Here is a 26,287-nt window from a genome sequence, read left to right as displayed (position 1 = left end):
ATTCCTGGCTGACATCTCCCTGGTCTTTGAGAAAAACCACCAGCTTCATCTCTCTTTTCAACCATAACTTTTACTGACCCAGCCCAGGAGGAAAATCTTGGTCTCCATCTTGGAACATGACTTCTGCAACCCTGTTTTCCATGGATTCAGATTACCCACACAGTATCTCAAAATAAAAATATCATCACTTTTTGTTAAAGCTACTTCCTCCTAGAATCATAAATTCTGAAGCGTTGTAAGGAATGTTTCAGTACATTAGCCCAGCAGAAATTAAAATTTAATGGGCATTTGGTAAACCACAAAATGGATTGTTTGGGGCAATTTCGTATTTATCATATTACTTGGTTGATCTAACATCTCTTCAATTTAGGAACTATGTATTTTATAAATCAGATGCCTGAGGAGGGAGAAATTGTAATTTGTCCAAAGTCACCCAGCTAGTAAGTGACTGGGCCAGGATTGTATCTCCAGTCTCTGTAGCTGTAAGACACTTTTTGAAACAAAATCAAAATCAAAACAAAACAAACAACAACAAAAAGACCCAACTTTATCTCTGTATCTAAATCTGTCTCTATCTCTATAGATCCTGCCTCTGCTTGATCACTGTTAGTAACAAAGAGCTCATTATTCTCTAAGGCAACATATTTTGATATTTTTATGATGATTAAAATATACATGACATATTCCATATTCATTGATAAAAAGAAATGAGCTATCAAGCTATGAAAAGACATGAAGGAACCTTAAATACGTATTGCAAAATGAAAGAATGCAATCTGGTAAGGCGACCTACTGTATGATTCCAACTCTATGACTGTCAGAAAAAGGCAAAACTATGTAGACAACAAAAAGATCAATGGTTCCTGTGGTAGGGAGGAAGAGAGGAAGAGGCAGAGCACAGAGGACTCCGGGTATAAATACTCTATATGACCTTATAAAAAATGAATGTGTGTCATTGTACATTTATCCAAACCCATAGAATGTGTTACACCAAGAGTGAACCCTAGGGTAACCTACTGACTTTGGGGGATTATGGTGTGTCAATGTAGATTTATCCTTAGTAAAAAAAAAAAAAAAAAAAAAAAAAAAAAAAAAGTAGAAAGATCATATTAGGGGGGGGGGGGGGCAGGGGTTATATGGAAAATCTCTATACTTCCCTCTAAATTTTGTTGTAAATCTAAAACTGATCCAAACACTAAGAAAATTAAAATATTTTTAAAAATCAAATACATAAAAGGTATCACTTGAACCATTTTTAAGCATGCAGTTCAATGGCATTAAGTGTTTCACATTGCTGTGCAAATATCATCACTATCTCCAGAACTTTTTCATCTTCCCAAACAGAAACTCTGGACCCATCAAATAATAACTTCACATTCTCTTCTCTCTTAGCAGCCTATGGTCACCCCCATTCTACTTTGTCTCTATGAATCGGACTACTCTAGGTGCCTCACGTCAGTCAAGTCCTAAAGTATTTATGCTTTTGTGTCTGGGTTGTTTCATTTAACACAACGTTTTCAAGGTTCATCCTTGTTGTAGCATGGGTCAAGACTTCATTTTTTTAAAGGACTATTTCACAGTATTCCATTGTACAGATTTGCCACATTTTTTTTTAGCTGTCCGTCTGTCAGTGGACATTTGGATTGTTCCCAGCTTTGGGCTTGTGAAGAATGTGGCTACGAACATACAAACCTCAAGATCTCACTCTCCACTTCTTCTGGTATACTCCCAGAAGTGCAACTGCTAGATGCCAATTCTAAGTTTATGTTTTTTTGTTTTTTGTTTTTTGTTTTTTGAGGAACTGTCATATTGTTTTCCAAAGCAGCTGCCTCATTTTATATCCCCATGAGAGTTCCAAACTCCAAAAAGGTTTCCAACATATTTTGGACCACACTGAGCTAAATGTAAATACTAATTTGTCAAGAGAATAGAGCCCTTGCCAGAACACAACTTCAACCCTCAAAGTTGTAAGGAGGCTGACAGCAAGTGTGTCTTCAGACTCTGGGAGAAATGGGAGGTAGGTGTGGGACAGAGATTCACCTGGAGAGGGTCCTGATACATCTCAGTTCATGCTCTGATACTGGGACAGGTTGAACAGTTAGTTATCTTCTAGATGGGAATGGCCTGAGAGACCATATTCTTTTCAGGCTCCCATGAACTGCAGGGACTTCAACAGTCTGGTCATAAGCCTGACGTGCTTCCTCTTCCTAGAAAGACCCCAACTAGTTCTTCTGTGTATTTGATTCTGGTGGGACTGAGGGCTATGCCAATCACATATTTAGCTTTTGTTTTTGTGCAGACAGCAAATTTCAACCTGTGCTTCTCCAATCACATCTTTCTTAAAGTTTTCTCTTTTCCTCAACTTTACCGAGATTTTATGTTTAGAACCACCTTTATCCACTAATGTATCCAGATATCTACCAACTGGACAAACTGCAGTCTGTCTTCTCTACCACCCATGTGCAGTTCCAGTCTTTATCTGTCTGGTTAGGTTTTTGCCCAAACCTAGGTTTTAGCTTTCCTGAAATCCATTCCCTTCTCCAATTTCAGCTATCTCATCTTCCTACCTTTGTAGAGGAGAGAAGCTTACTGCAACACTCCCTACTAGGATAAAGTATTTTTAAAAATCCCATTGTGGGGCACCTGGGTGGCTTAGTTGGTTAAGTGTCAACTACTGGTTTCAGCTCAGGTCATGATCTCAGGGTCCTGGGATTGAGCCCCATATCAGGCTCTATGCTCAGTGGGGAGTCTGCTCAAATATTTTCTCTCTCTCTCTCCCTCTGCCCCTCCCCCTACTCTTGCCCTCTCTCTTTCTCTCAAGTAAATAAATAAATCTTTTTCTAAATCCCATTGCTATACTTCCACATGAAGACACATGACCTTCCAGGTATCTGGGGAAACTAACTACCACTTTGTGCACACAGCTTGATTGCACAATTAACTATGACAGAAGAAATACAATGATGTATTTTGAGAAATAAAAATGAGAAATACTGAGAAATAGCTTAAGGCTCAGGAAATACTTGGACTCACTCTTTGTCCATACGGAGTTATTTATCAAATGATTACTACTAGAATTAGATACTCTAGGTCAGGTGTGTTTGAATAATAACCTGGTCAAGTTCAAGGATTAAGCAGCCAGTTAACACTTCTGCTAAACTTAAACTGAAAATCTGAAAATGGAGGGGACTTATCTGAAACCCAGGATCTGAAAACAGGGACACTCTTGGTCCCTTTTGAATGGGACAGATAGGCTTTGGCTCATATTCATTAGTCATTTCTACTTCTTGGGTGAGAAACAAGTAGAGCAGATGATTTTTCTCATACTGGAATATAATCATCATGCTTAATCATTTCCACACTAATATCCACCAGCCATTTCAACAGTTTCTCATATGACATGGTTTTCAATCTCCTCAGGTGAGGAAATTCGTATTTATTAGGGTCTGTCTTAAAGCTCACAGCTCAAAAGCAAGCCTGGATGCTCCAGATGAGGACTGCTCAGTGAAGAGCTCTGTTAATTTCAGCATTGCATGGCTGTCGAGCAAGCTAAGATTGTGTTCGCTATTTTTAGGAGGCAGAGACACAAGGGGCTCTCATAAAAATTGTGAGCAACCATGAGAAACTGAAACCACTGACCATTTGTACATTAATGTTGTTAAATATATATTGCCCCTTCTGGTGTCAGATTGATTGATAGACAGATGATAGAAATCATCTTGTCTGTTTCTTTCTTTCATGCAAACCAACAGAAACCTTTTCAGTTTTAGTAATGTCACTAAATATATCTACAATGCCTAAAAAAACCACATTATCCACAAACCTGACAAGCAGACTTTCTGGGATTAGTAACCCTACAAAAAGAAAGAACATCATTTAAGTCGGATGACTTGTTTTTAGTGAACCCAGGAGATGTCCTAGTGATCACTACATTCTTTTCAAAATACTCACCTTATGCTCTGTTTATTAGCCCTCACTGGAGATAAATAGTATAATAATCTATAGATTGCTTACCTTTGACAACCTAGTATATTCATAGACAAAATGACTGTGAGAAAAAATATATATACACTGACAGTGAATCTAAGATTGTATCTTCAAACTCTTTTTAAGACCTAACCATTCTTCTGAGAGTTGACTTATTTAAATAACTAAGTACTTTCTCATTGTCTGATTTCTTATGTGAATGATGAAGAGTCTCTTCCTTTTGATTTAAAGTTCATTCTTGTACTTAGACAAAATGGAAGCAATGAAGAATAGGTAGTTCTTGCTTTCTCATTATAATTTTGTAACTTGTGCTTATTAATCCCAGGAGTGAGCCTATCACATCTATCTTGTTATCTTTGCACCAATTATTTTTGCAAAATCATTTCTTAAAATTTTTAACATTTTTCAAAACAACATCCCATTTTAGGTCTTAGACTTTCTGGCATTTTTTAAAAGGTTTCTTCCTCTTTTTTCAGAATCCTTACTTAGTTATGCACATTTTCTGTGCTCTTTTTATGTGCATCTCCTTTCAAAGGTTGATTTATTATGTGTCTACTTATATTTCCATAGAAATGTTTACTTTTTCATCTGCATTAGGATCATTTGTAATTGTATAGTCAGGATTTGCTTTTTGAATGTCTCTTATCCATTCTTAGATGATCTCTCTTTTCAGAATCTTTGAACACGGAGATGAATTTTTCTTCCAAATTTTTCTGATATCTTCTTTAGAAAAGGCAAGATTCATATCTGGAGATACCCAACATTTTCTTTTATCTCCACTGTGATTTCTACATTAATAGCTTCATGGGCTCCTGAGGTTCCCACAGTCTAAAGCACCAATATATTCTCCTCTTTGGGTAAAATTAATTCAACAAAAGCTCCTATTTCCCTTCATAGAAATGTCATTTTAAGTTATAGAAGACATAGACAATCCAAGCACTCTTATTTTAGTGAACTGAACTTATAGTAGATGTCTTCACATTAAAGCCTTCAATTACTACTCTATCATCCAGAACCAATTTACAGTTTATAATGGAAAGCATCACTTGTAACTGTATCTATCCAAAGCAGGTGTTTGAACTGGTTCTTCAAGAATGTATGCCATTGTCACTTCTCTAAATGTCCGCAGTTCCCTTATTGTAGACTATCATTCATTACTAGAATTTTTAGTTTGACCATAATAAATGAAAGATAAACTGGGATGTTTCAGCATTCATTTGCTTGTAGAATAAAATTGCTGAGAAATTACTGTGCCCAGTTCGAATCACAATCTGAATTGTTGTGTGATGGTCACTGAATTATAGTACCCTGTGGTTTCTCTGAATTATGGAGAACCCGGCTTAAGTCTTATGGTCTGCAGTGGCCTTGATGATTCCTGAGTGAACTGCTAATGTAGGGTAACAGGACTCAGATCCATCTTTCTGGTGGCATGTGGAGCCCAGCCCCCATAACATCAAAGCAGAAGCACCTGGCAGACCCAGCAATAGCCAAGTCCTACCATTTACATACCTTCTGAAGCAAAATTGGAGCTCTAATCATCCCCTTCATACACACTTATTGTGTGTGTGGATGATTTTAAAGCCTTTGAAATGTATATGTGATTATTTCCAAGATCATTTTAACACAAGAAAATGAAACTCATTAATAGGTAAAAAATTTTTAAAAATTATTGAAATTTCGTATTTTATAGCCTATACAGTATACGACACAATTTCAAATTTCTTAGTTTTTTAACACTCCCTATTTAGCATGCTGGAAAACCGACTTCAGTCAACACATACAGGCAACTGAGTTGCAGGATTAAAAATATAGCAATTAGAAACTATAAAGTAGCTAGTAGATCATGCATTTCACCCTTTCGCATTGCCATTTCATAAAGAAAAGCAAAATACAGAGTGGAGAAAACACAATGCCCTACTCTCTACTAAAAGCCTATGTATAAATATTGAACTCCCTAGATGGAAAAAAAAAACAAAACTCAAAGCAGAAGGCAATTTAATGTTCTCATTTTAAAATGCCATTTAAAGGTTCTTCCCCCTAGTGTATAGAACTTTGAAATACCACAAGCATGAGTATTATTGTGATAACAGTAATTCAAAATATAGATATCTAGAAACATGGTATGTATTTACGTACTTATGTATAATACATATACACGATGAACATTAGTACATCATGTGCTTATATACAGTATATTTGCCATTGACATCAACTGTTCTAAATGGGAGTCACAGAGAATGGACTATTTGATGTTTACTGTTCCTCACTTCACACTGACCTCAAAAAGTGCTTTATTTATTCAGTTTTCAGAGAAGTCCATCAAGATTCAGCTCAAGGACTATGATGACCCAGAAGCCATTATAACACCCTCTACCCACCCACTTTGTTGTCAAATGTATTTCTGAATCTCAACAATCAATCCACACTTCCATGTCAAAATGAAAGGCCTTTTCAAGTGGCTTTTTTTTTTTATCCTAAACTTGGTGACATATTCCCTTATATTAACAGTATTAACTTCAAAAATAATAAGCAACACTTGAGTAGTCATTATAAATTGCCCATAATGGCTCCCATTTCATTTATGAGAAATCAAAATGTGGTCTCCATACCACAGCAATTTTGCATTCATTTCAAAAGGCTAGTTCCTATAAACAGCATACTAAGTACAGTTTTTAGTACTTTTGCTAAACAAGGGAATTTTTAATGTGACAAAAGAATAATAACAGAAGTTTAGTGAAAAGATTTTAAAAAAGAGAATTCATGGAAAATCACCAACCCACAAAGGTACATAATAAGAGAGGGGAAAAGTAACAATAAAACTATGAAACAGGGGGCGCCTGGGTGGCTCAGTGGGTTAAGCCTCTGTCTTTGGCTTAGGTCATGGTCTCAGGGTTCTGGAATTGACCCCACATCAGACCCCATATCTCTGCTCAGCAGGGAGCCTGTTTCCCCCTCTCCCTCTGCCTGCCTCTCTGCCTACTTGTGATCTCTCTGTCAAATAAATAAATAAAATCTATAAATTAAAAAAAAAACAACAACTATGAAACAGCCAGAAAGCAGTTAAGAAAATGACATTAGTAAGTCCTTAAATATCAGTAATTACTCTAAATGTAAATGGAATGAATTACTCAATCAAAAGACAGAGTGGCTGGATAGATTTCAAAACAAGCAAATAACAACAACAACAACAACAACAAAAACAAGACCCAACTATATGTTGCCTAAAAGAGACTGACTTTAAGGACACATCTAGGCCCAAACTGACGAATGGAAAAAGATATCCCATGCAAGTGGAAACCAAAAGAAAATAGGGGCACCTATACATATATCAGACAAAATAAACTAAACCAGCAATGGTAACCTACAAAAAAAGAAGGTCATTATGTAATGATAAAGTCACTTAGGTCAAGTCCGTCCAGACGATATAATAACTGTACATATACACACCCAATGATGGAGCACCTAAATATGTTATGCAAATACTAAGAGATACAGGAGAGGGGCGCCTGGGTGGCTCAGTTGATTGATCATTCCCACTCTTGATTTTGGCTGAGATTGTGATCTCATGGATCATGAGATGAGCCCTGAGTCATGCTCTGTGCTCAGTGGGGAGTTTCCTTGAGGATTCTCTTCCTCTTCCCTTTCCCCAACCCGTGTGCATTCAGGTTCTCTCTCTCTCTCTCTCTCTTTTTCTCTCTCTCTCTCAAAATAATAATAATAATAATAATAATAATAATAATAAATCTTGAAAAAAAATGGGAGAAACAGACAACAACATGATAATAGTAGGGAATTTCAATATCTGACTTTCAGCATTAGATATAATCACTGACAGAAAAGCAAGAAAGAAAGCATTGGACAAAGCTGGAGTCATTGTGATACCTGATTTTCTTTTTTAAAAGTAATATGGAAAGCTACATGGATTTGCAGGTCATCTTTCTGCATGGGTCATGCTAACTTCTGTATTGTCCCAATTTTAGTATATGTGCTGCCAAAGCAAACACTACACTTATAGATTTCAAACTGTATTACAAAGCTATAGTAATCACAACCAGTGTGGTCTTAGCATAAGATCAGGCAGAGATAAGTGGAACAGAATCAAGAGCTCAGAAATAAACTCTCACACACATAGTCAAGTAATATTTGACAGGGAAACCAAGAATACTCAGTAGGGGAAGGCTAGTCTCTTCAATAAATGGTGTTGGGAAAACTGGATAATTTTATGCAAAGGAATGAAATTAGACCTAAGCTTATACCAATTACAAAAATTAACACAAAAGAGATTAAAGACTTAAGCATGAAACCTGAAACCATAAAACTCCTAGAAGTAAACATAAGGGGTAAATTTCCGCTTGACATTGGTCTTGGCAGTATTTTTTTTGGATATGACACCAAAAGCACACACAACAAAAGCAAAAATCAACATGTGAGACTAAAACAAACTAAAAACCTTTCTCAAACAGAAGAAACAATCAACAAAATAAAAAAATATATATAGAATGAAAGAAAATTTTGGGAAATGATATACTTGTAAACCATATATCTGATAGAAGGCAAATATCCAAAATATATAAAGAGCTCACACAACTTAATAACAAAAAAAAAAAAGCAATCCAATTAAAAATGGGCAGAGAAGCTGAATAACCTTTTTTCCAAAGAAGACATCCAAATGACAATAAGTACATGAAAAGATGTTCAACATCACTAACCACCAGGGAAATGCAAACCAAAACCACAGTGAGATAGCACTTCATCTATTAGAAGGGCTCTGATCAAGAACACAAAAGATAGGAGCCCCTGGGTGGCTCAGTCATTTCGGAGCCTGCCTTTGGCTCAGGTCATGATCCCAGTCCTGCATCAGGCTCCCTGCTCAACCGGGAGTCTGCTTCTCCCTCTCCCTCTGCCTGCTGATCCCCTTGCTTGTGCTCACTCTCTCTTGCTTATTCTCTCTCTCTCTCTCTCTCTCAAATAAATAAAATCTTTTAAAAAAGAACATAAAAGATAAGTATTGGGAAAGATGTGGAGAAATGGCATTGTTGGTGGGAATGTAAATTGGTGCAGCCACTATTAAAAAAACCCATATGGTGGTACTCAAAAAAATAAAAAATAAAACCACCATATTATCCAACAATCCAGCTTCTGGGTATATATATCCAAAGGAATGAAAACAGGATATTGAAAAGATATCTGCCCTCCCATATTTGTTGCTGTATTTCCATATAGCCAAGACATAGAAATAGCCTTAAGTGGATTATTATTCAATCATGAGAAAAAAAGAAAATCCTGTCATTTGCAAAAACATGGATGGACCTTGAGGGCATTATGCTAAATCAGATAAATCAGACAAAGAAACCAATACTCTATGATATCATCTATATGTGGGATTAAAAAAAAAAAATCCCTGAAATCTCAAAAACAGAGTAGAGTGGTGGTTACCAGGGGCTGGAGGCAGGGGGTGGGGAGGGCAGGAATCTAGGGAGACATTGGTCAAAGGGTACAAACTTGCAAGAAGGTGAGTAAGTTCTGGGGATCCAATGCACAACAATGTGATTATAGTTAACTATTCTGTATTGCAGACTTGAAAGTTCTTGAAAGATTTGATCTTGAATGTTCTCTCCACAAAAATGAAGTGGAAATTTTGTGATCTGTTGGAGGTGTTAGGTAATGCTACTGGTGGTAATGTTATTAAAACATATAAGTGTATCAAAACAACACATTGTATATCTTAAACTTACAAAAATTATATGTCAATTATATCAAAAGAAAGAAGGAAACTAACTAGCTAATGGTAGTAGGAAGCCAAGGGTCTAGAAAATAGCCTAGAGTGACAGTGGGGGTAGGCTGGGAAGATGAGGCCCAAGGATGCTCTTGATAGAGGTGCACAGCAGTCTGGGTCAGGGATGCTGACCCATTCTAATGCTCTTCTTTCCTTCCTTCTCCAAGACCAGAAAGGAATGAGTATTCGTTCAATCTGGGATTAGAACAGGGATCATTGACACGGTATCCACTAAGGGACCTTGGCTAGAATTCTGGGATTCTGTCAACTTAAATGAGAAAATAATATATTTTTATTTTCACTAATATTGAATTGAAATTTATCATCATCTTCAATTGCTGAATGTAGGCAACAAACTATAGTAGTATTAGCACTACCTGTGACTTTGTTGCCAATAAAAATGGCAATATTTTAATTTTATTGCACATGATATTATTATACTTCTTTTCAAACATTGGTCATGCTCCTCACCCCTTTGGAATGATGGAAGTTATTAGGTCCTCTGATAAAGCTTGCTGTTTAATGTAGTAATAAGCAACCACATATATTCCTGCAACATTTTAAAAACACTTTGATAAGTGTTATTTCAATATCTTTGATTTCCTTTGTCATCCATTGTGTTTTGTTTTATACATTTAAAAATACTACTCTGAGAAGCAATTCATTGGCTTCAAAAGATAGCCAAAGCAGTCCTTGGACAAAAAAAGTTAGGAACTCTGGGTTACATGGTGTGGGAGGGACAGAAAACTGGAGCAACTCTTACCCTCTGAGCCTAGGAGAAGAGGTTTTGGTCAAGGAGAACAATGAAAGGATCCTCTTGGAGGTGCTAGGACCCAAGAGTTGGACTTAAGACCACCCATTACTGTTGCAGTCCATTCCTGAATGGTCCTCAGGGATGCCTGGAAAAGGGAGCTGGAAGGACTTGAGTCCCAAGAGAAAAAGTAAGTTGTTTTTTGATGGTAGTTTTATATATATGAATGAGAGAATCATGTTTTATTAGGAAAATAACTTTCCAACTGAGTAAATAGGAAAATTTATATGAAAATAGTAACTATTCAAATAATGCTAACTTTATGTCAGGCAGGGTTCAATGCAATTTACAAATATTAGCTTCATTAATCCTTACTACAATCCTACACGGTAGGTACTACTATTATCCCCCTTTTGCAGATGAAGAGGGGAGGCAAAGTGAAGTTAAGTCTGTTGCCCAGAGTAGTCCAGGTGTCATGTCACAAAATCAGGATTTGAATGCAATGTAATCAGTTGGGACTATGGGCTATGTACCATAACGTGGGCTCCAAAGTGATTTTCTAAAGGATCAATAATAATCAATGTCATTTCTTAGTCCTCTGCAATAATAATGATAATAAAGGAAATATGATGTATGCCAGCTGGAAATAACATCCTCTGCTTGTATTTTCCACACTGAGTTCTTCTCATCAGATGTGCCCCCTCTAGAAGTATATTCTCAGTTTCTCCTCCCAATGGCTATTATTGGAATATTGGCAGTTATATGAAAGTATGCCCCGTTCCAACTTTCTAACATCTACCATGGCTCCCAATGGATTCTGAGACAGCAAATCTTAACCTCTCAAGGGCAGCTCTTGTCATGACTGATGGCTTCACCCAACTTTTGACATTATTAATATATTCTTTTCAGAGAACATTAGGCAGCTGTGCCATGCTGGCTGAGGCTGCAGTGGCAGTAGTAACCCTTAGTCCCTTCAGCGCACCAGGGATAGAGCAGCCCTGTAACACGTTGTCACCAGATGAAAAACATCAAGAACTCTGAGTATGCCTTTGTGCGGAAGTCTCAGCCTTCTCCACTGGGCAGGGGTGGGAGGCTGTAGTGGGGGCCCGACAACCTGATGTCCCACAGTTTGTGACTGGGTGATATTCAAATACATTAATGGATTCAGAAAGCAAGAACCCCAACACTTTTGTGACAGAGGAAAAGCTTCAAGTAAAAGGTTTCTATTGCATTGGTCTTTGTGGATACAGCCTGTGTGCAAAAGAAAACACAAATTTGTCCCAGATTTTGATTGTAAATATATAGGCATTCATACAAGACTGGACAGTTTTGAGTGTCAATAAAATACTTCCATATTTCTAAACAAATAAAATAAAACAATTTTTTTTCTTTTTTTTTTTTGCTTTAGAGTTAAGGGTGTGGTGAAGTTTTTGAAATTTTAGCCAAAGTTATAGAGACACATGTAGACAGACATCTCTTTTGCTTCATATCCTTCTTTTACAAAAGTACCAGAAACAGCTAATTTTTATTTTTCTCTAATGGGAAAAAATAGAGATATGAATGTTTCTCAACAATGAAGCAATGGATTGAAATTTCGATTGAGAGTTGGAGGACCTAAATTACAGTCTTGACTTTGTCCCTAACTATTGTTTTTTTCTGAATAATTTATAGTTCAATAGCTTTCAAAAGGCATTTTGGAGTGACTTACAACAAAAATGTGCATGCAAAAAAAAATAAGAGAATTGAACAGGAAATCAGAAACAACAGAGAATGAAAAGGGAGAAAATTTCTACAATCTGGTTGATCTAACTCTGAGGGTCCTGGACACAAAGTGAAAAAGGGAAACATGATGAACCTCACGGATATCATTGCTGACAAAAGAAGTAATTTCTGCTTTTGCTTTGCCTCCTGGCTCTAAATTTTAGAAATAATTTTTTCTGTTGGATCATACAAAAGGGCGAGAATTTGGATTCTTCTTTGGAAAATGCAAAAACTATGGAGAAAGGCTAAAGGTATTTTATTGAATTACATTGTTGTGAAGTAGTTTCTTTAGAGAGTTAATGCACGTAGTTTAAGTCAATTGCTTTTGATACTCTACCTTGACTGAAGGAATCACCAACTAACTCTGTGACCTCTTCTGCCTCTTAGTAAAATAGGGATTTTGATTAGATGAACTCTAAGGTTTCTTCTAACTCACAAGTTCAGTAATTTCTAGGATTAATTTCAATTAGACTTCCTATTATTGTTAACATGCTATTCAAGCCCAGATGCCCAAAATGTAAGGATTTCCATCCCCTTCTTTTTGTCCTAAAAGTAACTTTATAAATATATTTGGAACCAAATTATGCACTGTAAAGTAAGAGACAGGGTATACTATAGTTACCTGAAAAACAATCCCTGTTGAATTTATAAGTAAATACAAATATTTCTAAATTCCCACTGTTGCTTTTTTACCTTGCCTTTGTTGGGTCCCCCATTTTGGGTCCCCCAATAATGGGTCCATGGTCAAAGGAGCGAGACTGATACAAAGCAAAGGTCAAGCAAAATTTTATTTCGCGCCAAGCATCTAGAATCAAACTGACCGGCCAGGGAGGTCTCTTGCAAAGAGGCGACCCCTCCCGGCCTCCCAGACTAAGTTTTATAGAGCAAAGGCCATGTGGTTGAGCCTGGCCACACACAGGTGGCCAATGAGATTGCAATACACAGAGAAAGCTGCACAGTCATGCTAGGTCACACACGGGTGGCCAATTGAATTACACTTTACCCTATAGCAGACACTTGAACTAGCCTATCACCTTGGTGAGAATTGGCGCCCAAAAGGCAGGGCCCACACTCCTTCGTAGCTAGGGAGACAGTATACGCGCTTTACTGATTGGAAGTAGCCACCTGACCCCACCCATCCCTGCATTCAGGCTGTTATCTCTACCTGACCTGACCCACCCTTGTATTTGGGCTTTGTTACCTGGGACTGGTTTCCCGGACTTATTTTTAAATAAGTTCCCCTGGGAGGGGCAGGGTCAGTTTAAGTTTTACTGCATAAACAAAAAAATGGCTGTTCCACCGAGGTGGGGCCACTCTGGCTAAATAGGCCCTCACACCTTTAAAGGTCTCAGATTTATTAATGGCTAACATGTGAGTAGTCTGTATGTCCTGTGCATTCTAAAATAAGCAACACAGAAATCATGCTGTAGCCAACAGTTCAAAGAGTAATCTAATAGCACCAAAGTACATGCAGCAATTTCTAGATACATAAAAATGTCATTATTTTAATGGGCAGTGAAGGGGAGCAGAATATGCCACCCTCAAAATACACCTCTTTGACACATTGATTATTTTGAGCCAGTTACTTTTTTAAAAACGGGCAAACAGGAAAAGCACCTAAAATGAAATTCAAGTTATCCTTTTGTAAGAGGCATTTATGTTTATAAGGGAAATCTTCATTTGTAAGGATGTCTCCCTCTCTTTCTTTTTTTTTTTAAAGATTTATTTATTTGACAGACAGAGATCACAAGTAGGCAGAGAAGCAGGCAGAGAGAGAGGAGGAAGCAGAATCCCTGCTGAGTGGAGAGCCCGATGTGGGGCTGGATCCCAGGATCCTGAGACCATGACCTTTAACCCACTGAGCCACCCAGGCACCCCAGGATGTCTGTTCTCTGTATCAGAAAGAGAAGAATGACTCTAAATCTCCAGAAACTCTTATCAGTGGAGAAGGCTTGGGCTGAAATCTGCATTACAACCTTAGCCTTTTTCACAGCGTTTTTTTCTGATAACCTACCACAACTGACTCCCCACCCTCCACTTTGTTTTGTCTTTAGGTGGAGCAGTTTTGGGCTATTTTGGAGAGTTAACTCAATTTTCCCAAGTACCTACCCTGCACACAGGAGGTATACTGGTTTTAAACTTCTGTTGGCTTTTCTTCTGTTGGTCTGTCTTTTATTGCAGGGGTGTTACAGCCAAGAACCAAGAACGGCAGGCAGAGGAAAAACTATTTCTCCTCCCCTACACTTTAAGAGGAAAAGCTTCTCTCTGGTTCAATCTCTACAGTAAAGCAGTAAAACTTTAGCTTCTTAAAACATAAACTAGAACTCACCCTCTCCTGCGGAAGCACGTGAGTAACTTCCTCTTGGGCTAAAGGGGGAAAAAAAATTCCATAGTCCTTACTGTGGTCTGTGAGGCCCTGCTGGATGGGTTCCTGGCCACCTCCCTCACATTCCCATCTCCTACAACTGCCTAGCCTGACTCACTAGGCTTCACTCACTCTGGGGTTTCAGTTCCCATGCACAGCAACCACACCCTGATCCTGGACTCTACCTAGTCCCCGGAAGGCTCTTCCCCATGATCTAATCACAGCTCCTTCTCATGCTTTTTCTTCCCTTAATTGTCACCTGCTCAGAGAGACCCTCCCTGACCACTCTTTGTCAAGAGCTGATTCCAACATTTTCAGTTTCTGCTCATGTTTGCTCCTTTCATATAATCCATCCCATTTCACAGATATTTTGTCTGTTTACTTGTTTTCTTCTATCTGTCCTTGCAGAATGTAAGTTCCATGATGGCAAATTCGTGAGGTCCTGTTTAGTGCTGCATTCCAAGCTCTGAGTACACTCTTGTTTAGTGTAAAACTAAAGAATGGCTACATTGTATACTTGTCATAAGGAATCCTATAATCAAATTATTTTCATGGTCATTTTCCCCCTATTTTTTCCTAGTTCAATGCCTTAACATGATACAAATATACAGTTTCTACACAAACCAGAAAAATTTTCAAACTTTTTTTCACAAAATGTGATGACTTCTCAAGGGCATAACGTTATTTTCACAACCCACCAAAGTTAAGGTTTTATGGCTACTTCAAACTACTGTCTTATCAGAGCAGCTCAGAATTAGCAGACACATCATTGGCAGAGAATCAAATAACATACATCAAAAGATACTCAGAGAAGCCATTGGACAAAGAATTGGTGTGAAAAGTTCTTTCATATTCCCCTACTAGATAAATTTCCAGATCTTCTTGTAGGAATAAATTTTAACAATAAGTTATTGTGCAACTATGACCCATAAGACTCTTTGTCCTCTGCCTCTTCTAGACAGTTATTTTTCAAACTACAGATTATGAAATCAAACTGCAGTTGTGGGGGGCATCCGGCTGGCTCAGTTAGTTAAGAATCTGACTTCAGCACAGGTCGTGATCTCTGGATCCTGGAATCAAGCCTTGCATTGGGCTCCCCACTCAGCAGGGAGTCTGCTTGTCCCTCTCTCTCTGTACCCCAATCCCGCGCACGTTCTCTCTCTTTTTCTGTCAAGTAAATAAAAGAATCTTTAAAAATTTTTTTTTTAAATCTGCAGTTGCAAAATCAATTGAGGGGACAATGGTGAGAAGTTCTAAAAGTTAAATACAATAGAAAAAATAGAAAACGGGAAATATCAAAGTACACTGCACAGAATTAGAATGACTGTCATTTGAAGACACTTGTTTTGTATGTGAATGTATATGAGTGTGTGTGTATATATTGTGCATCTTTATTCTGGGTCACAATGTAAATCACAGGTTCCAGTTAAAAACAAGTTGAAAACCACTACACTGGTTGGTAAGAGAGATAAAACAAGAGTTACTGACTACTTATAAAACACATGCCTATATCCAGATTTATTATATTAGGGAACTAATGTGGTTTGGAACATTCTACCCTAAAATATGGCATCTTAGCATATCAAGCTGAAGGAGTTTGCAAAACCAGCAAGAGTAGGTCAGTGTGACCTTCCCCCAACCTTTGTCCCCTGAGTCAGATTCTAAAACTCTTATATTAAAGGTACTCTCCTTCTAGTCCAGGAAAGGAACATCCTTTCCTAAAAAGAAGCCTTGCTGAATTTCTCCCAGTTTACTATAGTAACCTCATTTCTACATGACCACCTGCCCTTCATTAAACATAGAATAAAACACTCAGGTCTGTTCCTTTAGGTCATTTCCTTATGAAGGCTCCCATGTCACATAAAACTTATATTGAATAAATCTGCATGTATTTTTCCTATTATCTTCCCTTGGCAGTTTAATTTGCAGACAGGGATTCTGAGAGAGTTGAGGAAAACTGTTTCCTTATTCACAGACTTTGTTCCTGTCCTTGATACGTTTCATTCTGCTTTGCATTTTAGATTATTGTTTTCATATCTGTGTCCAGTTACAGCAGGGTAGGAAGGGTAGGGGTAGGAAGGTGAGGGTAGGAAGATGTCTCATATATAAGTGAGTTAAATTAAAGTCACCCGTTATGTTGGATTAAATATAGTCACAGGTTATCTGACACTATTTCCATTAAGAGAGTCCATTAAGGGTCATGTCTTTTCCTTTTCAATATGAGAGGGGTAGTCTGTGATTGCACTGACCAATGAAAACGGCATAAATGATGGCACAATGCACGTTTCTAAGCTTAAACCTCACAAACCTGTCACCTTTCATTTCCTGTCTCTTGGAGTACTCACTTGCGGAGCCTCAGCTTCCGTGTAAGAATTTAGACTACCATCCTAGAGAAACCATGGAGAGAGGTCTTGTGTCGACCTAAGAGGGAAAGAAGGCTATCCTTCTAGCCATCTTCATGAAAGTAATAGGCGCATGTGCAAAGCCTTTCTTGGGTCTTACAGATCAAGCACTGGCAAACTGTGATCGGTAGGGCAGCTGCTTAATTTTGTAAATAAAGCTTTATTAGAACACGGCCATAGTCACTTATTTACATATTGTCTGTAGTGACTTGCACATTACAACCTCATAGGCAGTACATCTCGCTGTTTTCTACACGGCCCTTCACACAAAGTCTGCTGATCACACAAAGTTCTAGGCCTCTCCAAAGGACTACAGATAATTCTAGCTAGAGCAGAAGAACCTCTCACCCAAGCTCTGCCGGTAGTTCTAATCCACAAAAATCACAACGTCTAATAAAATGGTTATTGTTTTAAGCCACTCGTTTCAGGGTAGATTTTTATGCAACAGTAGAAAACTGGAACAGAATTCATTACCTGGTAGTGTCATGTTGTATAAACCCTGTGACATGTGTCAATGGTTTTGGAACCAGGCAGCAAAGAGAAGCAGGAAAGGGCTCAAGGAGACTGCTAGTGGAAAGGACCTTAAAGAAATTGTTAGTAAACGCTGCAAGGGCCTTGAAAAGAATGTTGGTGATGCATTGAGGGTCACTGAGAATATGTCATTGGAAGCTGGAGAATATGGGATACTTTCTCAGAATTGGCTGAAAATTTGGCAGGAGTGTTGCATGTGATCATGCAAGAAAATGGAAAAGGGGACCTAATGAATGTGTGGACTCGGCAGAGAAGACTAACTGGCAGAATGGAGGAAGCACCAAACGCGAAATACGAGAAGAGCGATGAGCAAACAGAGGAACGACTGAGTTTGGGAGCAGATTGAGAGGAAATACCAAGGAGCTGGGGCAGGCTGGATGTGAAAAAGGAAACCGTCTCTTATCCCAGTATCCACAGCAATGGATGTGCAAAGTCAGAAATGACCTCAAGACAAAGGCTAAACCCGGAATACCACCTGGCTGTGGGGTAAATGATCTAGAGGGCTTCTCAGGACTTTAAGAGTTATACATCTTTGACCCTCTCTGCCAGAAAAGAAGGCCTTTGTGAATCTTAACATATGCTTGGTAAACCCTTTCAACTAGACAAAATGGCTTCTTTGTATAATTTGGCACATTTCAAGCTCTATATTCAAAACGATATGCATGTGGTTTTTGATTGGTGAACTGGATTATCTGATACACAAGAGCCCTATAAACTTTTTGCAGAAAAGGAGATTTGACACAGAGGTCAGAACCAGGAGCCACAGCAATCACTTCTAGGGGAAGAAGTCTAGACCCTAATCAGGGAACCAGTGACCTGCATCTGGTTGGATTTCTAAATCAGTATAAAACAGTAACTGCTATGTGCCTCCCACTTTCTCCTTCTTTGAGGAGGAGAACCTAGGGTTATCCTATCCCTATCTGAGCATTATATATTGAAAGGAGGGAAACCAATTCTCCCATTAGTTCACATGTCTTCAGCCCGAGAGGAACCATACCCCACACATGGCTTTGATTTAATCATCAGCTTCTTTAAATTCAAGGCAATGTTGAAACGAAGTGAAATTTTTTAATGTGGGAGGAATATAAGTAATCTGTGACCAGAAGGTAGACAACACTCCTTCTGCAAAGAGTCATCCCTCTCCCCCTTAAACCTGAGGGTTCTCTGAGACTATACTGACTGAAAGAATAGGGTGGAAGCTTTACTCACCCAATTTTTGGACCTGGCCCTTAAAAGACTAAAAGTTTCTAGTTCCTCCCTCTTGGGTTACTTACTCTTGGAACCCTAAACTGCCACATAAAACCTTCTCGGAGAGTATGTGGAAAAGTCCTGAATCCACAGCCTCCTAGCTGTGAATAAAAGCCATCTTCGACCTCTGGGAGAGCCACTAGCTGGATACCACCATTAATACCACAGAGAGAAGAATTACCTACCAAATTCTGCTTATGTTTCAACCCACAAAATCTTGAGATATGATAAATTGGTTGTAGTTTTAAGGTACTAAAGTTTTGGGGTAATTTCTTATACAGCAATGGGTAATAAACACACATTTCATACTGGTACTAAAAATACACATTTTCAATATATCCAATCTCCTAAATCATTGAGTTGGGGAAAGTATGATCTCTTACAGATTGAATTAAGGTCTCCCAAAAAGAGATCTTGAAGTCCAAACTTCCCGAACTTGTGAATGTGACCTTATTTAGAAACAAGGTCTTTCCAGATGCAATCAGATTTTGGTTACATCACAACAGAGTAGGGTGTACCTTAATCCAATGATTGGCATCCTTATAAGAAGAAGACAGAGGCGGTGATTGGAATGCACCTGTAAGGCCCCAGAAGTAAAGAATGAATCCTCCCCTAGAGGCTTAAGAGTGAATAAGCCCTGCCAAAATCTTGACTTGGGACTTTAGCCTCCAGAACTGTGAAAGAATAAATTTCTGTTATTTTAAGACACTTGATTGGTGTCTACATCACTGAGTGAGTAACAGTCTCCTACAGGAGGTAGTGTAAGAGTAGAACTTCTATGTCTATTACAAACACTGCTAATAACATACAACATATCTTCTGGAATATTACCAATACTGGGTAATCTCCACATGGCCCTGCACTTCTAACTTCCATTTATTTAGGATAATTCTCCATATTGTGTCAATGCTCTTTTTTTAATGCAGATTCTTAAAGTCACAGGACTAGAGTGTTCCAGGTTTCTGCTCCTCCTAGCCGTTCAGATCCACTTAATGGCTTATAGACTTAACACCTGAAGAAAGGCCAGAGCCATAAAAAAGGATAAAAAAAAAAAAAATCCAATGAGGCAATGCCATTACTTGCCAGCAGTTTGGTGATGGATAACTGTAATTATTCTCTAAAATGAGATTTATAAGTTTTCTATGGCTTTTAGTTACTCTTTCTTAATACTTTCAGATAATGATACTTGGGCCCAAAGCCATAGGTAAAGCATTTAATGATATACATTTGTGTCTCTATCAATGTTTCAGAATACCTACCATTCTAAAAACAGAAGGGAAGTTTTTACTGCTTATTCTTACTTTATCATAACAGGTATACAAGTTAAGAAAAATGATACATGAAGTTGATGCTTAGTAAATCCTCTTCCCAAAGTGGTTGTTTACATCTGACTTCAGGAAAAGACCAGATAAATGTGACTATCACAAGATTTCAGTAAGGGCATCACAGTATTTCTTATTTGACATTAAACCTCACTTAAGTAGCTGCTGGTACACCTCTGCAGAATGCAGAATTACTGCCTTTTTATTATTAAAAATGCGTGTCATATTTCCAGATTGCTTTCATTTGGCCAATGGGACATACACTATAATAAGCTAGTACCAGATTCACCTGAGCTATAAAAATAAATAATAACTACATGATAATCTTTTGATGTACAGCCAAGAATCATTTAATTTCTGGAGTCATAAAAAGGTGAAATGAACCACAAGTTCAAAAATGCCAATGAGTACTTGAAGGAAATACTCTTTAGAGACCAGTAGCTCTAGCTTTTTGATGCAATAAAAAAAATTATTTCTTACGGGAAAAGTTGATGGTAAAATGATGTATTTCTATGCTAGTGTAATGGGAAACCCAAAAATATTTTTCAGTATTAGCTTATGCATTTTCATACACCATCTTGTAAATCGTGCTAGAAAAAAAAATTTTGTAAAGAAACTAATAAACAAAAACAGAAACAGAAAGCGGATGTCATACCAAGTAGAAGGAGTGATAGGAGACCTAGGTTCCCATGGCAACTCATTCATAGGTTAGTAGGACTGCCCGCCACATAACCTTCTCAGACTTCAGTCTCCTTACATGTAGAATGAAATGATATTATTACCGATATCACTAAATCATTATAATGATATTTTTTAAAAGCGTATGGAAATTTTCCTTGTAAACTTCAAAGCATTATGCAGATGTTATGTTATTCATTTATCTAATGGGGAAAGTAACTCCAAATTACAAATCCTCATGTACATTCTCTCTAGCTTGAGGCTTTGAAATTTAGGTTTCAGTCTGGTTTATGCTTAATTCTCTGTGATGCTGAGTTACTATTTATACTCACAATATAAACTCAGAATACACCAAACCAAGTTACTTATGAACAATGGATATTTAGAATAAGAACAATACGCTTTCCTGGAATTCTAAATCATAAGCTGTTTAAACATTCTTATTGACCTTTAACAAAGTCTTTTGAACAGAAACAAGGGGTTAAGAATGTAATGGACTGAAAGGCATGTTCTTATTTCTGAAGCACTTATGATTTCATATGTTCCCTTTTCAAAGTCTTTTTAACAGCCCTGACAGAAGCCTCCATTGAAGTTGCAGCTGAAATGCAGACAGGTTGAAGGGCGTAGAAGTAAAAAGGCTTGCTATTAGTATCAAAATGGAAATAACTCCTTAATTGTTCCCTTCAAATTCATATCATGACCAGTCAGAGCATGTTTCTGCCCAGGTCATCTAGCTGGGGAGATCTCCCTGACTTCAGAGAACACTCCGGAAAGACAACAGCTGAATCATACCTGAAATAAAGTCACACATGATCATTCTAAAAGTACTCCTCTATAACACTGCTTATTTGGTCTTTCACAAACAAAGACCAAGATACACAATAACCCATCAGTCCAGGACCTACATAAATTAGTTGAGTTGGGAGATATTTGCCCCTACAGTGTATTAATTCACTTTCCAGTTCACTCAGGATAAAAATCAAACTACTTCCTCCCACTGATAAGAAAGACTTACTCAAGTTCTCCCAATTCTTAAAGATGAACAAAGACTCCTGACGCTTAGGACTGGCTTCTTTGGATTCTAGCCTTCAGAAAAAATAAGCGGGATGTTGGAATGCAATGTTCCTTCTGGCCACTCAGCCATTTCATAGACATTTATTCTCTATTTTATGCCAGACATTGTGCTCATAGTACCGAGAGCATGAGCGATGGTTCCTGCCTTCAAGGAGTTCACCAATCAGTAGGGGAGACTGCTGTGAACCACAAGTTACCATATAACAGGATGAGAGCCAGTGTAGATGGGAATCAGATGTTCAGCTTAGGAATCCAAGGAGAGATAACATGTGAGCTGAGTCTTCACAGATATGTGGAGTTAGCTAGATAAAGAAGAGGAGGGGATCCAGCCGGGAGGTGAGCACAGGTTGGAAGGGAGAGATAGGACCCCCGTAATTTATAGGGCTGTGCATAGGGCTTTGGAAGTGGGAGAAAGAGCAGGACAAGAGGAAGCTAGAGAAGTGAACAACCAGAGCCTGGACTGTGACTTCAGTGATATAGGGAACCTATATCTGAAACAAGTCTGAGCAGGTAGGAGGATGCTCACATTAGCGTGTGTGTGTGAGTGTGTGTGTGTGTGTGATTGTACATACATGCATGTGTGTGTTTTAATGGCTCTAGCAAGAGCACAGAGAATTAAAGAAGGTATAGCTAGGGGCAAAACTGTGAGGTAGATATCACAATAACTGAGGGAAAAGATAAAAGTGTTTACTGAACACTATTTAATAGGCAAAGAAAGAAAAAGGAGTATTTCAGACATTAGAAAGAAATAAAATCTGGTTACTAACTGGATACAGTTGCCAGGAAAAGAGAGCTGTTTCCCATGGTTCCCAGGTTTCCATCTGGGCAACTGGGTCTTCAGTGGTGTGTATCACTGAGAGAGCTGGTCTAGGGGAGGGGCAGGTGTGACTTAGGTTTCCTGGGTTCTTAGTATAGAAAGTGAAAGACAAATGTGCCTAATTATATATGTCAGTGCCAAATTCTGCCAGCTGTAACCCAATAATATGCCTCAAAACCAACCTTCTCTTGTCCACCGGTACTAGCCTCCATTGAGCAAAGTTTCCCACTACTACTTCCTATTACTGCCAGCACATCCTTGTCTCTGGACTTATCCTGCCTTGTCCCTCAGCCATAGCCAAGTTCCTGCCTAAAGATCTTCAGTGGCTGTCCTAGAACTTTAGGACAGAAGTCAAACTCCTTCCTATAGCTTCCATACTTCTCCTCAATGGCTACCTCCTCACCTCTCCATCCTCAGTTTTCAACACTCTCCATTGCCCTACCCCTCTGTGAACCCCATCCCTGGGAAATACTTTACTTGCTTCTCTCTGCCCCGGGCCTTCGCTTATCATCTCCGTTCTGTCTGGATCACTGTGCCTCTCCTTCTCCAAGCTTCCCTCTGGTTTCTTCCTTGTCCTCATCTTTCCAGCCTCAGATTAGGCACCATTTCTTCAGCTGCTCCTGGCCTCCGAGACTGAGAGGGGCTGCATCTGTGTGCCCTCATTGCACCTACCTTTAGTTGAGCAGTAAATCAGCACAGCCCTAGTTTTGTTGAAGTAGAAGCTTCCTGAAGGCGGGGACACTGTCCTGCTCGTCTATGTGCCTCTGTATTCATTTAGTTATTGCTGTGTGAAAAATGATCCCCTACATAGCAGAGTAAAAGAAAAAACATTTATTTATCTCATAGCCTCTGCAAGCCAGGAATTCTAGAGCAGATTTTTCCAGATGGTGCTGGCACATGGCTCCTTGTGAGGCTGCAACCAATGTGCAATTTGACTGGGACTGAGTCTCCACCTGGCAGGTCACTCACATGACGGGTAGTAGACACTCAGGTCTCTCTTACTTGTAACACACTCCTCAGAGCTGCGGATGATGTCATTTCCCATCATCGTTTGCCAGGCAGAGTGATCCAAGAGATAAGAATGCCCAAGATGGAAGCTACAGCTCAGAAGTGCCATGTCATGATTTCTGCAATATTCTGTTAGTCACACAGGCCAAATGTGGTGCAGTGTGGGAGGGGACTGACTCAAGGGCAAGAGGAGCAGGAGGCAGGAATCACTGGGGAGCTCACAGTCTCCAGTGCACAGCGGTGCAATTATCCCTAGAAATCCTAATGGATATTTGAGAATTAATTAATAAATCAGCAAATGAATAAAAAGTAAACACGTTTATGCAAAGTTTTGGGTTAATTACTCTGGAGAATTTAAAGATGTAAAAGATTGATTTATTATCTTTTAGATATATTTTTCTACTAGAAAAAAAGGATACAACAAACTCTGGATTGTTAAGGTCTTCTTTTACATAAGCTATCTGGAGCAATGAGGACTGGCTTAACAGCATATGGTGATTTATTCCCAGAAAGCTGAGCAGGCAGGAAAGCTCCGTGAGATAATATCTACATCATCTCTTTACATTTTGAAAAGAAAAAAATATATATTGCTACCCATAGATTCTCATGCTTTACTTGTAACAGGCCTTGTCTCATTATGGGTATTTTGATACATTTAAGCTGATTAAAAAGCAAAGGAAAACAATGTCTGAAATAGCAGGTCCATTAAGCAAGAAAATGAGAACCATAAACAATGCAAAGGATATTAAACTATTTTACCTTTCATTGGACTTGTGAGTTCTATAGAAGGTAATGCTGAGCTTACCGAGATGCAATTCAAAAGCTGAATTATTATAATCATAGGTTTGTCTACTGACACTATTTTCTGTTTTTTTTTAAAGATTTTATTTATTTATTTATTTGAGATAGAGAGAGGGAGAGAGAGCACAAGCAGGCGGAGTGGCAGAGGGAGAGGGAGAAGCAGGGACCCCCAATGCAGAACTCGATCCCAGGACCCTGAGATCATAACCCGAGCCAAAGGCAGATGCTTAACCAACTGGGCCACCCAGGTGCCCCTTTATTGACACTATTTTCTATCTATTCTGCATTAAATGTCATTTAACTGTTCTAACACATTTTTAGCCCACAGGCACAATTGAATAGCTCTTCTCTATCTGCCTATAAATAAAATAAGCTGGATGGATCAATATACAATGCAACATTGTGATATGACGGTAATGTACTAAGAACTGAGCCAATAAGAAAAAAAAAATCATTATTAAGGTAATTGCTTTAAAATAACAAACATTCAAAAAAAGAAATTTATGCAAGGAAAACCATAAAAAATTGCTGAAACAAAAAGACATAAATAAATGGGAAGCTATCCCATGTCCATGAATTGGAAGACATAATATTGTTTAAAATGTCACTATTTCCCAAAGTGAACTATAGATTCAATGTAATCTTTATCAAAATCCCAATAACATATTCTGCAGAAATAGAAAAATCCATACTAAAATTCATTTGGAATCAGAGGAGACCTTGAATAGCCAAAACAACCTTAAAAAAGAACAAAATTGGAAGACTCACACTTCCAGATTTTAAACCTTACTAGAAACCTAGAGTAATCAAAATAGTTTGGCACTGGCATAAAGACAGACATATAGACCAATAGAATAAAACAGAGTCCAGAAGTAAACCCTCACATTTATAGTCAAATGATTTTCAATAAAGTGCCAAGTGCATATAATGGGGGAGAGAAACAGTCTTTTCAACAATGGTGCTGGGTAAACTGGATATCCACATGCAAAAGAATGAAGTTGAACCCTCACATAACAACATATACAAAAATTAACTCAAATAGATCAAAGACTAGGGCTCCTGTCTGACTCAGTCAGTAGAACATGTGACTCTCTATCTCGGGGTTGTAAGTTAGAGCCCTGTGGTGCATACAGAGATTACGTTTAAAAACAAAAAACAAAAAAAAAAAAAACTTAAAAAAAAAAAAGTATCAAAGACCTAAATGTAAGAGTTAGAAATACAAAACCCTTAGAAGAAAACATGGGGCAAAAGGCTTTATGATATTGGATTTAGCAATGATTGCTTAGATATGACACAAAAGGCAAAGGCAACTGAAAAAAAAAAAAAAAAGGTAAGTTGGCTTCATGAAAACTTAAAACTTTTGTGCATCAAAGGACATGATCAACAGAGTGAAAAGGCAAACCACAGAATGGGAGATAATATTTGCAAATCAAATATCTGATAATAGGTTGATACCCAGAATATATAGAGAACACCTAAAACTCAACAACAAAAAAAGAAAAAACCCAACACAAAAATGAGCAAAGAATTTGAATAGACATTTCTCCAAAGAAGGTATAGAAAGGCCAATGAGCACTTGGAAAGATGCTCAACATCACTCATCATCAGGGAAATGCAAATCAAAACCACAATATCACCTCACATCTATTAGGATGGCTGCTATAAAAGAAAGAAAGAAGAAAAAAAGAGAACGAAAGAAAGGAAGGAGAGGGAATGGGAGGGAAAGGAAGTGAAGGGAGGGGAGAAGGAAAGAGGAGGGAAGAGGA

At 38.2% G+C, this 26,287-nt stretch overlaps 1 protein-coding gene and 1 non-coding gene across 4 annotated transcripts in view; both read right to left on the bottom strand.

The window, feature by feature from the left end:
- The window catches only part of NKAIN3 (sodium/potassium transporting ATPase interacting 3), a 605,428-nt gene that overhangs the window by 491,204 nt on the left and 87,937 nt on the right, over positions 1-26,287 (bottom strand). The window lies entirely within an intron of this gene.
- LOC116882358 lies at positions 7,888-7,991 on the bottom strand. Its single transcript, XR_004385636.1, has one exon. It is a non-coding gene; the product is annotated as a U6 spliceosomal RNA (small nuclear RNA).

This window comes from Lontra canadensis, unplaced genomic scaffold, assembly GCF_010015895.1.
Source record: "Lontra canadensis isolate GAN:19392208 unplaced genomic scaffold, GSC_riverotter_1.0 scaffold83, whole genome shotgun sequence".
NCBI classification, from domain to species: domain Eukaryota; kingdom Metazoa; phylum Chordata; class Mammalia; order Carnivora; family Mustelidae; genus Lontra; species Lontra canadensis.
This window is presented reverse-complemented; position numbering and strand designations above follow the sequence as displayed.